General features: G+C 47.3%; 1 long non-coding RNA gene across 1 annotated transcript; it reads left to right on the top strand.

The window, feature by feature from the left end:
* Window positions 1-591: 591 nt before the first annotated feature.
* Window positions 592-14,849, top strand: LOC120849744. Its single transcript, XR_005717988.2, has 3 exons — window positions 592-681; window positions 6,566-6,568; window positions 14,839-14,849. It is a non-coding gene; the product is annotated as an uncharacterized LOC120849744 (long non-coding RNA).
* Window positions 14,850-15,137: the final 288 nt, after the last annotated feature.

Below are 15,137 nucleotides of genomic sequence, written 5' to 3'. Positions count from 1 at the left end.
TAGGTCAGATCCCTCATTTGAATCGCTGTGTCTAGGAAGGGACCATGTCACAAGAGCGAATGGCATTTTAGCGAACAGCGACATTTGAGCGAATGGATGTTTTAGCGAATAACGGGGGCGCGCGTTAACCCATCCGTCGCGCCGCTGCGCTTTACGCCGCTTCGCCGGCGACAGTCTGCGGCAGCTCATTACAAAAATATGAACTCACTTGGCCCACCCGAAAACGCCGCTTCGCGGCGTCCGACTATTCGCTAAAGTGTCGTTCGCTGATACGTGGGCGTTCGCTAAAAAGTCATTCAAACAAGTGAGTGCCTCCCGTCTAGGAACAACATCGCTCGAGGAACGATGCAAACCCTATCCTTTGTTCAGATGTTCCTGACCGCTGCCCTTGCTACGACTTCGCCACCTTCGCCCGGAAATCTTCTGCACGACCCGCTCACAAGGGATGGCTCACGGATCGCCACGGAGCGTGTCTCGACAGGCCCACCAATGCTTTCACCGACCGCGCGGCTCACGCGGCCCGACCAGGACGCGTACATCTTCGACGCCTGGCAACACGCAAGGTCGGGGACATCACGTGACCCTTGCCTCCGCGGACAGCTACAAAAGCCCACCACGCGGGACGGCCAGTTGGGGCACGACATCGCTCGAGAAACGATGGAAACCCTATCCTTTGTTCAGGTGTTCCTGACCGCTGCCCTTGCTACGACTTCACCACCCTCGTCCGAAAATCTTCTGCACGACCCCCTGACACGGGATGACTCACGGATCGCCACGGAGCGTGTCTCGACAGGCGCACCAATGCTTTTACCGACCGCGCGGCTTACGCGGCCCAATCCGGACGCGTACATCTTCGACGCCTGGCAACACGCAAGCTCGGGGACATCACGTGACCCCTACCTCCGCGGACGACTACAAAAGCCCACCACGCGGGAGGGCCAGTTGGGGCACGACATCGCTCGAGAAACGATGCAAAAGCTATCCTTTGTTCAGGTTGGTCCCCTTTCTAATGCCGCCTGTTACCGTAGTAACAGTTTGTGTTTGATGGCGATGTCGTGCGCCTACGACCTGTTTGACGGTCGTAGGCATGTGATCGCGTTCCTTGTCAAGTGCATTCATGTTCGTTATTTGTCCCAATTACTACTGGAAATGTCGGGTGACGTCGAGACAAACCAAGGCCCAGCTGTGGTGGAGCAGTTGGGTAGTATTCTTGAAATTATCACCTGGATAGAAAAGAGCCAGATCGATGTGCTTGCCGAGCTTCGGCAGGTCAGAGCGCTCAAACGTCCACCGACGAAAATGTGAGTGCACTTTCCGATAGTGTGACAGCTCTCGAGGCCCAGTTTGCCGCAGCGAAGGCCTCTCTCGTGCGCGACGTTCTTGACCATGAGACCTCTGGCGGTAATGTGTCGGAACTTTACAAGGTGAATTCGGGATGCGACGACGCAGAGAATACTCTGTGGAGGTCAAATCTGCTGTTTTCTGGCATTCGGGACTTGCAGACCAAAACATGAATCCGGTCGGAGGTGAAGGTTATCCTGCTTTGTGCACAAAGCCTGGGCGTCCGAGATAAGCCCCGATAACCTTGAACGCTCCCACCGGCTCGGAAAGTTCCCGGCTAACCAAAAACGACCGATCATCGTGAGATTATTGCGCTTCAAGGACAAGCAGAACGTTTTCTTCTATGGAGGAAATCTAAAAAAAGGAACCTCTGTACGCGGTGCATGAGGACCTTTCGCTTTCGGTGCGCACGGCTCGCACTAAAATCTTTCATTATTGTAAATCACTGAACTCCATTTTCAAAATTCGCTTTGACAAACTGTATGTCAACGACAGGTCTTTCCAGTATGACTCTGCGGCCGACTCCGTCAAAGAGAATCCTAGATAGCAGTGAGGACCTCTTTCTGATCAGTCACCACCCGCCCGTCACTACGCGACGTATAAAGACTTCGAACCATACAGTCACGCTCACTAATATCCGTAGCCTCCTTCCCGAACGTGAGAAGCTCGATGGCTTTATTCAAGATAATAATTCTGACACTGTCATTGTTACAGAAACGTTGCTAAAGCCTGAGATAAGTGACAGCGAAATTTCTCCTCCTAACTTAATGTTTAGTTTTTACCAATGGTGATCTGTCCGCACAGAGAGGAGCTGGTGTGCTAATAGCGGTAGAAATATGCATTTCTTCCTCTCATATTACTACCAGATCCAATATCGAGGCTACTGTTGTTTATGTTACAAAAAACTATTATCGGTGTCTGCTACCGACTTATAGCGGCATGTTTTGCCACGAGCTTCATTCCCTGCTGCTTGAAATCAATGAGCGGTACCCAAAATTAAATGTGTCTGTCTTCGGCGACTTTCCCTTCCGTAACATAGATTGGCTTAGTCTAACAACTAGTGGGTCCAGTGAAGCCAGGGATTTTCTCGATCTATGCTTAAACCATAATCTCACCCAAGTCGTCAACAAACCTACACGTGAAGACAACATCCTTCGTCTTATTTTAACGACGTCCCCAGACCTGATGAACTTCCATTAGCCAAACGAAAGGTTTTAGCGACCACAATTTGCTGACCGTGTAGTTATCATTACCCTGCCTTTATAGAAACCCATCCTCAAATATTATCAAGGACTACTCCAAAGCCGATTTCGACGCAATAAACAGCAATCTTTCTGCATATCTATCGTTGTATATCGCCAGTTTTTACTCTAGAACCGTGGAACACAACTGGTTACTCTTTAAAAACAAGATAAAAAATCTCGTTGACCTGTTTGTACCCCTGTTCATATAGGGAGTGATGATTGGAACCTATGGGACAACAAAGCATTAAGGTCCCTCAACAATAAAAAAAGCGATTGTTTACAAGAGCAAGGCGTCTAGACTGCGACGCTGCCTGGATGCAGACTTTTTGTGCCTTAAGACCTACACTCGGAACCTTCGTCTGGCTAAGCATAAGTTCTTTTTTGAGGATATTTTAGTATCCTGCGTGACAAGCGTACAATATTCTGGAAGATAATATCCCCTAATATCGCTCCTCCTCTAACCAGCTAACCGATGAGAACGGGTCTTCAATATCTGAAACGGACTGTCCCAAAGTATTAAACAACTATTTTTCGTCTGTGTTTACATTAGGGCACGCTGACGTCCCTGTATCACCAGCTCAACCGTACGAGCCTATGAAACTTATTGACATCTCATGTGCTGGAATACCGAAGCCCCCTGAATCTCATGTGCTGGAATACCGAAACCCCCTGACAACTTGAAATTGACATCCTCTAGAGGACCTGACGACAACACCCCCAAAATTCTTCACTACACCAAAGCAATATCCAGCGAATTTCTTTACTTAATATTCTCAGAGTCTTATTGCAGAGATGCCTACCATTTGACTGGAAACTGAGTAAGGTCGTTCCGTCTTTAAAAATGGGGATCAAACTTCGGCGCCGAATTACCGCCCTATATCTCTAACCTGCGTAGCCTCAGAACTTCTAGATCACATTATCTACTCAAACGTTGTATCTCATATTGAGAGTAATAACTTCTTTTACAACACGCAACACGGTTTTCGTAAGAAACTGTCTTGTGAGACACAACTCGTAGAATTCACCCACGAGTTATGCACTAATTTTGAATCCAGCCACCAAACGTATGTCCTATTTTTCAACTTTTCGAAGGCTTTCGACCACGTTGCCCACTGTCGCCTGCTTGGCAAACTTTCATGCCTCGGAATTGACCCACTCATTCTCTCCTGGATCCAGGACTTCCTCTCCTCTCGCACTCAAATCACCACAATTAATAGTTCCTTATCCACTCGCGCTGAGGTTAGCTCGAAAGTTCCCCAGGGCTCGGTTCTTGGTCCCCTACTTTTTCTGATTTTTAATAATGACATTCCAGACAAAATTTCTCCTAACATCCGCCTTTTTGCTGACGACTGCGTCCTATATCGAAGGATAGTTTATTTTGAAGACCATCTTCTACTTCAAAGAGACCTCGAAGAAATCCAGGCATGGTGCAGGTGGATGATGGCACTAAAATCGAAATGCAAGTTAGTTCAGTTTTCACGAAAACGACAAGGATCTCAGTTCTCGTGCAAATGAGAAAATAGCGTAGTCGAAGACGTCCAGTCCTATATATACCTCGGTGTGACTCTAACGAACGATCTCACCTGGAACGCTCACATCGAGCTTATATGCGCTGAGGCGTCTCGCTGCCTCAGTTACATAAGACGAAACCTAAAATCGGCTCTGCCATTCGTGCGAAAATTGGCTTATGAGACATGCATTCGACCCAAATTGGAATATGCTGCGGCCCCATTTGGAGCCCTCAACAAATATACTTATTGAATCATCTCGAGGCAGTCCAGAACCGGGCTGCCAGGTTTATTTTGAAGAAATATGATTGGTAAGTTAGTGTATCCGCCCTTAAGAGCGAACTGAACCTTCCTTTACTAAACATCCACCGTAGAATAGCGCGACTCTGTCTCTTTCCCAAAAAATGCTACTGGCTCCCTGCGCTCCGAGACCCGCCCCTCCTACCCCCCAGGCGATCTTCATCGCGGCTAAATCGCCCGTGTCACGTTTCCCGCATCTAGGCAGCACAACCATTCTAACTCCTCCTCCTTCCTTCGTACTATTGTAGACTAGATCGACCTCCCCTCACTTATTGCAACCCAGACGGATCCCACCACATTTCGCAACAATCTTTGTTCTCATTTCTGTTAATCCCCACTGTGCCGTTCTTTTTTTTGTCTTGTGCTTGACTGGTTGCAATGTATCAGTGTTTTCATCCCCTTATGCTCCCCATGTACCCAGAATAATTTGTGTATTGCCGTTGTTCGTGGCGATGCCACGTTGTTTTTGCAGCACCCCATGAATTCGCATATGTCGTTTATGTAATGCGCTCAACGAGGGCCTTTAAAGGAACTTGAATAAATAAATAAATAAATTTTGTCCTCCTCTACCAACACTCCAGTCTCCACTTTGTTACCTCCACTGGTTGCCAACTATTGGCGGCGTATTGTTCCTCAACGGATGGATGGATGGATGGATGAATACGGCTGAGCCCTTTGGATCGGGCGGTAGCTTACGCCACCTAGCCATTTTGTTTTACCATTTAAGCTTAGAATATTTAAATGTGAAATCTATATTCACTCCGCAGTGCAAAGAACGCCCCAGAAGCCCAGCGCCACCGCTATGTCTGATTAACACGTAACATCCGGGTTTAAGTCTGTGCATTCTAGTAAAACATGCTCCGCTGGCTCGTCTGCTCCTTCCGCGCACATGACACGTGTCATGTGCGCGCAAGGAGCAGACGAGCCAGCGGAGCATGTTTTATCATATGCGCGCAAGGAGCAGACGAGCCAGCGGAGCATATTTTACTAGAATGCACAGACTTAAACCCGGATGTTACGTGTTAATCAGACGTAACGGTGGCGCTGGGCTTCTGGGGCGTTGAGGGTACCGCTCCAAACACCCGCAGGCCCATGGGGTTATGAAACCGTGTGAGTCTCACAGAAATTGTGTGGGTGTTCGGGTCCCTATGGGGTCCCCGCATAGTTTGCTTTGGTGTGCGGGTCCCCACAGAGTGTGTGCGGGGTCCCCATGGGTCCCCGTACAGTCTGTGTGGGTCTACGGGAGCTGTATGGGTCCTGCAGAGATCATATAGGAGCTGTGTAGGACCAAAGTCCTGTGGGAGCCGTGTTGGTAACCCATAGGGTTTCATAACCCCATGCTCTGTGGGCAATCTGTGTGGGAACCTGTGGGGGAATGCATGCTTGACACCGTATTTCACTGCAGACCATTGCCAACAACCGGCTGGTTCTATCCTTATTTACTGCTTGGCTCTTCATTTCTCTTGCTTTCGCCGGTCGTTCATTTTTTCTCCCAGTATGTGGTTCACTTTTGCTGTCGTCGACATTACAGCAATGACATCCGCACGGTGTTTTTGGCCACGGAGCTTCATCACTAGGCATTCTAAAAAATATGCAATGACGAAATATTTAAAGCAGCACAATTTGTAGACGTAAGGCTTAAACAAATGTTCATTAAAATCACGTGCCACATCACTTTCATGTTGGAATAGCCTTTAATAATGACGCACTTAGAAGATGCAATTGCGACATGCCCTATAAAATCAATATTTAAAAAGTTAATTAACAAATCTGGGTTAATTGGTCAACATATTGTGACGGTTATCCCCTTATCTATGTCCGCTGAGCCCCACAAATCTCGCCCCCTTTTTTAAAAAAATTACGTTCAAATTAAAACGGCCCATTCTGTATGATGCCGAACCCGATTCTATAAAACTATCCCTTGTATCAAACTTTTTGTGAACAGACTAGTAGCTGCTATAAAAATGCAGAGTGAAAAATGCGGTTACGTTGAACGAAAATTGCAGCGTCTCCCGATAGATAGTACTGCCCAGAGCGCCGTTTAGCTCCGCAAGCCTGCTTTCCCCCAACGTGCGAGAACCATTGGGGGAAAGCCAGCTTACAAAGAAAGCTTGCTTTTTTTTTTTCTTTTGGGCAACCGCGTCGACCGCCCGGAAGTGGGAAGAGGATGAGCCGGTGAGATCTTGAAAAACGAAGAAGCGGCCACTGAATAGCCACGTGGAGCGTCCCTTATGACGAACAGACGCTCCTTCGAGAGTAAACAACTTTTCTAAACATGTTGTGTTTGTTTGTTGTCAGATTCATTCTAACTTTCATGTAGAATTACCCGCTAATCGAACTGGTGGGCAGATTTTTTTGCACGTTCGACATAAATGGGTTTGACTCTATAGCAATTCGCAATCATCGCCATTTGAAAGATGTTTAAGTCCAGTTCCTGGTCTTGACAAGTATTGGGCTTATGAAAGATACCGTCACAACGTCAGCGTTTTCCACCATCAAAAACCCTAGAAAAAAGTGCTGGTTATACCCTTAATGTAATTTGTTTTACACTTATTAATGACTGCACGGGCTGCTAGCAAACGCCAAGCGGGCCGCATGTTTGAGGCACAACCATATGGTGCCCCTCTCCTACTAATGTTTGAGAAAGCCAAGATCAAACCAATAAAAAATAAGTACAATGCTGCTGCAGAATTCAGTTTAGAGAAAGTGATTAGGAGCGTTCAAACATCCTACCAGTAATTGAGAGTACTAATATACATCACATATTATAACCCTGCTTTTGTTTGCCACTGCATGACAAGTACTTTGAGCTACTGTAATTTTACACAATACCTACTGGGAGTTCACAATGTTCCATGGACACATTGAAGTGACCAGATAAATGGGCATATTGCGCTGATATATTACAAGGGAATGCCTGAAAGCGGTGGTTTCAGCATTTCAAAGATCGGGACATAAACTCCCTTGCGTCAAAAAGAAGAGGAAAGAAGAGAATTGTTGCAAATTGCAACAATTCTCTTCTCGAGAAGATAATTTCGCAGAGCCTTTTTTTTTTTTTTGTGAAGACATCAGATATTATTTAGGGCCACTGTGACATGTATTGCAACTGCAAATGATTGGAATAAAAAGGAAATGCCCTACACATTGCTTACTTTATATATCCAAAATAAAGGCCAGTGGTACAAAAAGAATCTGGTGTTGGCACGTAAAGTATAAAAAAATATTGCGTTTGTGTTTCACTGAGGTTACCTAATCTTCCCATAATTTTACTGAAAGCTTCCACCATTATGTCACAGCTGTGTGCTCAATCCTATCAGTTTTATGCGGTCCATCCAAAGACCACCGAAGCATTGTGTACTCCCAGTATAATATCAGCTATCTGCCAAGATGCTGCCTTGATTGAGAAGATTTTTCAAATAACTGCTTAGGTTACGTTTACGTGAGATAATTTGCACTCGCCTTTTAGGAATGCCGCTTTTTCGGCTGTCAGAGGCAGCCTGCTGTTCTTGTTAAGACTGACATTCAACGCCATTTCGGTCATAGTCCTCTGCAGAAGGACACTGGACCCCCACAGAGCAATGGCCATGTTCTTCACAGCAACGCTTGACCTTATGTCCTGGTTCACTATGGTGTCACCCCGGGCTTTCCAAGTCACCTTGACATCAACCGTCGTAGAAATGCATCTATAAAAATATTAGAATAGAAGGCGAAACCAATGTATTTGTTGGTGAGATCCTCTGTTCATAAAATGCTGCTTCGTGCATATTGATTAAAGTAAGTTTCGTTAGTTGAACCCCTTTTTTAGTCTAATCATTTTCAAACGTCCTAGAAAGCGCCTATACAACACTTCTACTCTGCTCGAGCTATCAAGTTCTTTTGCTACGTCCCCTGATTCTACCGCTGTTGAACTGCAGGGGTACTGGGTGGCAAGCCCTCTTGTAGCGTCGGCTGCTGGCGAAAATTATTTGGCCGGCTCAAAAAAACCTGACAGTGCGATCGCTGGCTGACCGTAGGCCTTGTGATTTCGCCCTTCCCTTTCCAGCCCTCTTTGCCTACTTAAATGGTGTTCCATGATTCCCCCCCCCCCTGAACTTTTCGGTCGGCGTAATGGATAGGGAACATGAGAAGATGCGCCCACTGATTTCAGTTGCCGGTGCAAGGCGCGCCACTTTTTTACCTGTGTGCGGGGCTATCATGCAACCTCGAGCGTGGCTGGGACTATAAAACTGACGCCTTAAAAAAAAAGAAGTCACTTTATGCGCCAAGATTGCTGAGTTTGATTCCCATGTACCTGGTGAACATAGGAAGAATAGACCATTTTCAAAACCTAAGCAAGCAATATTGACAGTCGCCACTTGTTGGACACAAAAGCTGTGATTGGATCGAAGTCCACCATGGAATGCTGACGTTGTACCTACGTCTATCCACGCCAATCACTGACACGCGCTAGTTTCCAACGCGTACTCGGGATCCGCGTTTAAGGAATGGCGGCCTTGGACATGCACACACTTCTGAAAAGGGTTTATTGCATGGGCCAAAGGTAATTAATGGGGAATATGATGCTTCAAGTCTTTCCGCCTAAAGCACTCAAAATGTTGAGTAGAATGTTAGAGATGCAGGTCTAAACTTTCTACAAAGAGATGTCGCCTTAGATATGTTTTTCAAGACGTTAAAACTTCGCTCTTACACCACTGCTGGTGTGATGCAACACCAAAATACAATAATTTTTGGCAATAGTGCTGAAAAAGAGATCTCATTTGAGCAACATTTATCGAGATCTACATTGTCAATGACAAATTGTCAAGGCCTTTTCATATTGAAGACATTGTGCAAGCATAGAAATGCCTTCTATCCAGAGGTATCTCTTATAAAGCAAAAAATTACCGAATCAACCTACCATGTCACATTCTTGGAAGTTTAGGAGCTGATATGGCTCCACCTCAGCGGGTGCTTTAGCAGCTGCCTCAGCAGATGCAGGTCCGACTGTACCAGCTGCTCCATCTAAGATTGCAGGTATTGCAGCCGCACCACCGAAGGCTGCGCCTGTGTGGAACACGCTCTGCATCACAGGAGCTGGTGCTGCTGCCACTTGTTCTGTGAAAAATATAAAAAAAATATATGACATGCGTCAAAACAGTGTGCAGCACTGCCACAAGATGTGTGTGGTGCTGCACTAAGAGCTGAGAGTGGGGTGGCAAGTATATACCGACTCAACCAACCACCCACCAGCTTGGAGCAATGCGGCTGCACTCCTGCCCCTGTGTATAAATGGAGAGCAGTGCCACATAACACAAGGCTGATTGCAGTTTGGTCCAGCCCGTACACAGCTTCTATGACACCGTCAGCCAAAAACTTAATAGGAATAGTAAAAGTCGTGGACGTGACCTTTAAGAAGCTGTAGCTTCTCAAAGAGAGTATGTCGAATGAATACCATGCTCCTGCAGTCAAGTATTCGTGGTTAGGAAATAGCACGGAATATTTTTCATAAATATCTACTGCAAAGCTTCGCAACTCAGGAGTGTTCTGAAGAGTTTTACAGATTATCGCTTCTTGACTACGGGGCTTGATAGACAGAGTAAAATGTTTTTGGACATATGTGAGGCAGAGCTGTACAAGAATCTATGCAAAAAGTCCGCAGTTCGTGGAGATCAGAGTTCGGAACAGGTGTGACAGAATTCGGGACGACAAATATGCCAATGTTATTATTTATTTTTGCAACATTAAAATGAGTCTGAAAATGCGACCAGCTATAGGGTGTATTCAAGAAAGTCTTGTGAGTGTTGAATTGTAGGTACAGCACCCTAGTTGTGTTTATGTGCGATATATGACAAAATATCATAGAGACCAATACTGGAAACGTCTCTGAAAACCAATGGGCACTGTGGCGAGGGACGTGAGAGGCACTGTTCACCACTCTTGCCGTTCGTTTGTGTTTGTGTGTTGCCACTAATGCCCGAGTCCCACTAGAGGAACAAACAGAAACAGACGACAGCGACAAGCCTCCAACACATGCGGTATCCTCGTGATGGTATACCTTTGGCAGGCGTTTATAGTCGTTCGGTACTCGTGAAGTGAGCACGGGTGATTGCAAGCCTGCCGAAGATACCCTCGGGTGCTTAACGCTCGTATCTCAGCGTAGCCTCCTTTATTCTATACACAAAGCCTGTCAAATCGCGACAGAGACTATGGTTTGAGGCTTGTCGCTGTCGTTTGTTTCTGTTTTGTCGCTCTAGTGGGACTAGGGGCTAACAAGCGCACCAATGGGAAGGCTTTAGCCATTATTGGGAACACTAAATAAACAAATACAAAATACAAATACAACACACACAGCAACACTGCATGCAAGTAGTGATGCACTTCTGTCGTCAACTCTGCATTCCGCTTACGAATGAAATGCGCAATTTCCCTAGAGGTTTTCATTCCAAGCGAGTGGCATCAGAATTGCTAAAGGCAAGCCCATGAACACAGTCTGTGTCAAAACAATCCTAGCAGCAATAAGTTGCTATTGTATTGTCCAATATATAGAGCACCTTACCATAAACAGCCTTGGCAGTCTCCCATGAAGCCTGGACTTCAGCAGAGGAGACTGTCATCCTGTGTCGTCCCAGGACACTCACATCGGGATGGTCAAAGTGAATGCCAACTTCTGCTTGGCAAGGCCTGCACTAAGTATAAAGATAAAAACACAGATTAGAATATACAATAAAAAATATTGTGGACCAACTTGAAAAAAGTGCACAAAAAGACAAGGACAAAAGGACAGGAACACAGAGAACACAGACAGGTGCACACTAGTAGCTCAATCCATTGAACACAAAATAAAAGAGCATCAGAAAAATCAGAAAGGCTGTGCTCGGAGAACTGAGCTTCAGGAACCGGGGCGCGAGGCAAAGATGTCAGGTAGATTGTTTTACATACACTCTAGAATTAACAACAGCCTTTCCATGTAGTGAAGTGGTGAGTTCATTCTAATTGAACATATTAAAAAATAGTACTGAAAGAAACAAGGAATAAAGGGGAGGAATACATACACTACATACAAGTGCAGACACCCAAGTCACATAAACTATAGCAGAAATAAAAACAAAGACTGCGGAAGGAGTTTTAGCAAAAGTTCAAACAGGTCCACGTGGAACATGCTAATTCACCCGTTGGCACAAGACTAAAAACACTTTCCTTGGTAGCAACAGACGTATGTGCGGACACATTGGTTGCCCATACTACGAATAATAAACGCCTAACATAATCCTCGTTTATGTCTTTCATAGTATATGCTAATTATTCACGTTTTTTCTAAGGATGACATACACGAGCAGTGTAAACAGTGCATAGATAGCTGGCAGTCCATCGTGAATTTTAGAGAGAGATTGAGCCGTTTTGATGTATTAGCCGTCGATCTGTTACCTTAAATGACGAGGAGATTATGGTTTTAAAATCTGCTCTTGCTAATGGGTGAATCAACGCGTTGCACTTGGGCCTCTGCTCGAGCTCCTTCCGCATTCTTTAATTCCTTCATCTCTGTTTATGCGAGTTGAGAGTCCGCGCTTGCATGTGGTCCATGCATACCTCGGCAAACCTCACTCATGAGGGCCCTCACTCACCCTCACTCACCTTCATCTTCACAGGTGAGGTGAGGGTGAGTGAGTTTCTGAACCAGGAATATTCATGAGTATGAGGGTGAATGATGGCTGTGAGGGCCGTGAGGGCTGTGAGGGCGGTGAGGGCCGTGAGTGCGTGGGGGCCGTGAGGGCGGTGAGGGGTATGAGGGCCATAAGTGCGTGAGGGGCGTGAGGGCGGGGAGTGGCGTGAGGGCCATGAGTGCGTGAGGGTTGTTAGGGCGGTGAGGGCCGTGAGTGCGTGAGGGCCGTGAGGGCGGTGAGGGGTATGAGGGCCATGAGTGCGTGAGGGGCGTGATGGCGGTGAGTGGCGTGAGGGCCATGAGTGCGTGAGGGGTGTGAGGGCGGTGAGGGGTGTGAGGGCCATGAGAGCGTGAGGGCAGTGAGTGGCATGAGATGCGTGAGGGCCGTGAGGGCGGTGAGTGCATGAGGGGTGTGAGGGCCATGAGTGCGGGAGGGGCGCGAGGGCGGTGAGTGCGTGAGGCCCCCTTCAGACGGAGCGTCTTTCTCAGCAATTTTGGTGTTGATGGTGGGTTGTTCCCTAGCTTTCCCTAGATCGACACGAATTGCTGAGGTCGCGTCTGGCTCGAAACAAGCGAGCAACTCGGAGCAATTTGAAGACGTTTGAAGCGGCTGCAGCCAATCAGGGACGCAATATTTTCACGTGATACCTCGTGCCGGAGATGATGACACCGAAAGACTTGGTTCTGGTTTGAAATTGATCGTTTCTGGAACTAAACTGTTTCAGAAAGGTACAGTCGGGAGCAAAAGTTTGCGGGGCGCGGGAGCGCGTGCCGAAATGCATCGCCGCGCCACCACATTAAAAAGCCGCGCTTTGCGCATGCGCGCCCTTCATGATGGCAGTCATGTCTCTTTCGCTCGTTTCTGTCCGACTCACTCCTGATAACCGTAATCGGTGCCAGGGGCGGAAGTTGCCGTTTCGCTGGCTGTCTTGCCCCGCGTCCTCTTCAGCTGACTCAGCAGCCGCGCTGGGTGACAAGGTGCCTCGCTACCCCCCCCTTCCCCCCCCCCCCTCATACACACACACGCGAGCTCCGTGACAAAGCGCGGTGGCTGAGACGGCTGAACCAGACGCGAAGCAGACAGCCAGCGAAGCGATAACTCACGCCCCTGGCGCCGACTCCTGCTATCAGGAGCGCGTCGAAAAGAAACCAGCGAAACATGATTGCTAGCACGAAAGGCGCGCATACGCAAACCGTGTCTCCTTAATGCGGCGGCGCGCCGTCGGACGGCGCGGCGATGCATTTCGGCACGCGCTCCCGTGCCCCGCAAACTTTTGCTCCCGACTGTACATTAGTATTCTCAACGAGATTTAAATGTGTCAGGCAGTGGTTCCGTACGGAGCCCAATGACACCACAAAGACGGCAATAATCACACCTTTCGGATTGTATGAGTTCGTCCGAATGCCGTTTGGACTCCGAAATGCTGCACAGACGCTTCAGCGCTTTATTGACCAACTCACACGGGGTTAGTTTTTAGAGCGCAGCTCTTAGGGGCCCGTTTCCGGCTTGAGCGGCGTCGGCGTCGCCGTCGCCGTCGGCGTAACCGCGCGGTGCATTATAGGTAAATTTTCCCGCTAAATCTAGCGGAAAAATTTTCCCCGCAGCGGAAAAATTTCCCCGCTAACTCTAGCGGGAAAAATTCCCCGCTAAATGTAGCGGAAAAATTTCCCCGCTAAATCTAGCGGAAAAATTTCTCCGCTAAATCTAGCGGAAAAATCTAGCGGGAAAAATTCCCCGCTACATCTAGCGGGAAAATTTCCCCGCTAAATCTAGCGGAAAATATTCCCCGCTAAATCTAGCCGAAAAATTTCCCCGCTAAATCTAGTGGAAAAATTTCCCCGCTAAATCTAGCGGAAAAATTTCCCGCTAGATTTAGCGGAAAAATTTCCCCGCTAAATCTAGCGGAAAAATTTTCCCCGCTAGGTTTAGCGGAAAAAATTCCCCGCTAAATCTAGCGGAAAAATTTCTCCGCTAAATTTAGCGGAAAAGTTTCTCCGCTAAATCTAGCGGGAAAAATGGCCCGCTAAATCTAGCGGAAAAATTTTTTCTGGGGGTCACGTGACCCCCCAAGGTCACATGACCCCCCCCCCCCCCCGCCCCGAGAACAGGTAACCCTCAGTACCCTTCCCTCCTCCTCCTCAAGAGCTGCGCTCCAATTCGGTGTTACAGGGAGTTGTAAACGGCTTTCATTTTTTTGCTTTGTGTACTTAGACGACCTTCTTGTAGCAAGCAAGACGCAAGAAGAACACATCGAGCATCTTCGCCTTCTCACACGCTTAACAGACAATGGTCTCATCATTAACCCTGCAAAATGCTTATTCGGCGTCTCCGAATTAACATTTTTGGGGCAACACCTTAGTAGTTCCGGAGTAAAACCACTGCCTGACAAGGTTGAGGCGATTGTCAATTTCCCGAGACCAACCACCATCAAACAGCTGCGAGAATTTCTCGGCCTGATCAACTTCTTTAGACGGTTCCTCCCTTAATGTGCCACAACAACCCAACCACTTGCCGATATCTTGTCTACAAAGCACAATCCGAAACAAGAGATAATTTGGACAGAGGACCGATCGCATGCATTTGAGAAAATCAAAACTGATCTATCCAATGCTACAATGCTCCACCACCCAGTGCCTAACGCCCCAACACGCATCATGACAGATGCGTCCGAGGAAGGGGTCGGAGCGGTCCTACAGCAACAGGTTGAGCAACACTGGCAACCTCTCTCGTTTTTCTAAAAAAAATTACGTTCAACCGAACAGAAATACAGCGCGTTTGGGCGAGAGCTCCTAGCTATTTACCTAGCCATCAAGCATTTTAGGTACTTTCTTGAGGGTCGCATTTTTCACATATTAACCGACGACAAACCACTGACTTTTGCTTTAACATCTGGTAGAGATGGTTATTCACCACGTGAAATTAGAGAAATGGCTTTCATCGTAGAATTTATGGCAGATGTGCGACACGTGAAGGGATCGAACAACCCAGCGACCGACGCTTTATCCCGTGTCAGTGTACAGTCCGCTGAGACAAACCTCTTGCATCACATCAATTTTCGTCGCCTCGCTGAATCACAAAAACACGATGAAGAACTTCGACATCTA

Source organism: Ixodes scapularis, unplaced genomic scaffold, assembly GCF_016920785.2.
Source record: "Ixodes scapularis isolate PalLabHiFi unplaced genomic scaffold, ASM1692078v2 PGA_scaffold3__209_contigs__length_174095766, whole genome shotgun sequence".
Classification (NCBI taxonomy): domain Eukaryota; kingdom Metazoa; phylum Arthropoda; class Arachnida; order Ixodida; family Ixodidae; genus Ixodes; species Ixodes scapularis.
The sequence above is the reverse complement of the archived record's forward strand: the minus strand, read 5'-3'. Positions and strand labels throughout refer to the sequence as shown.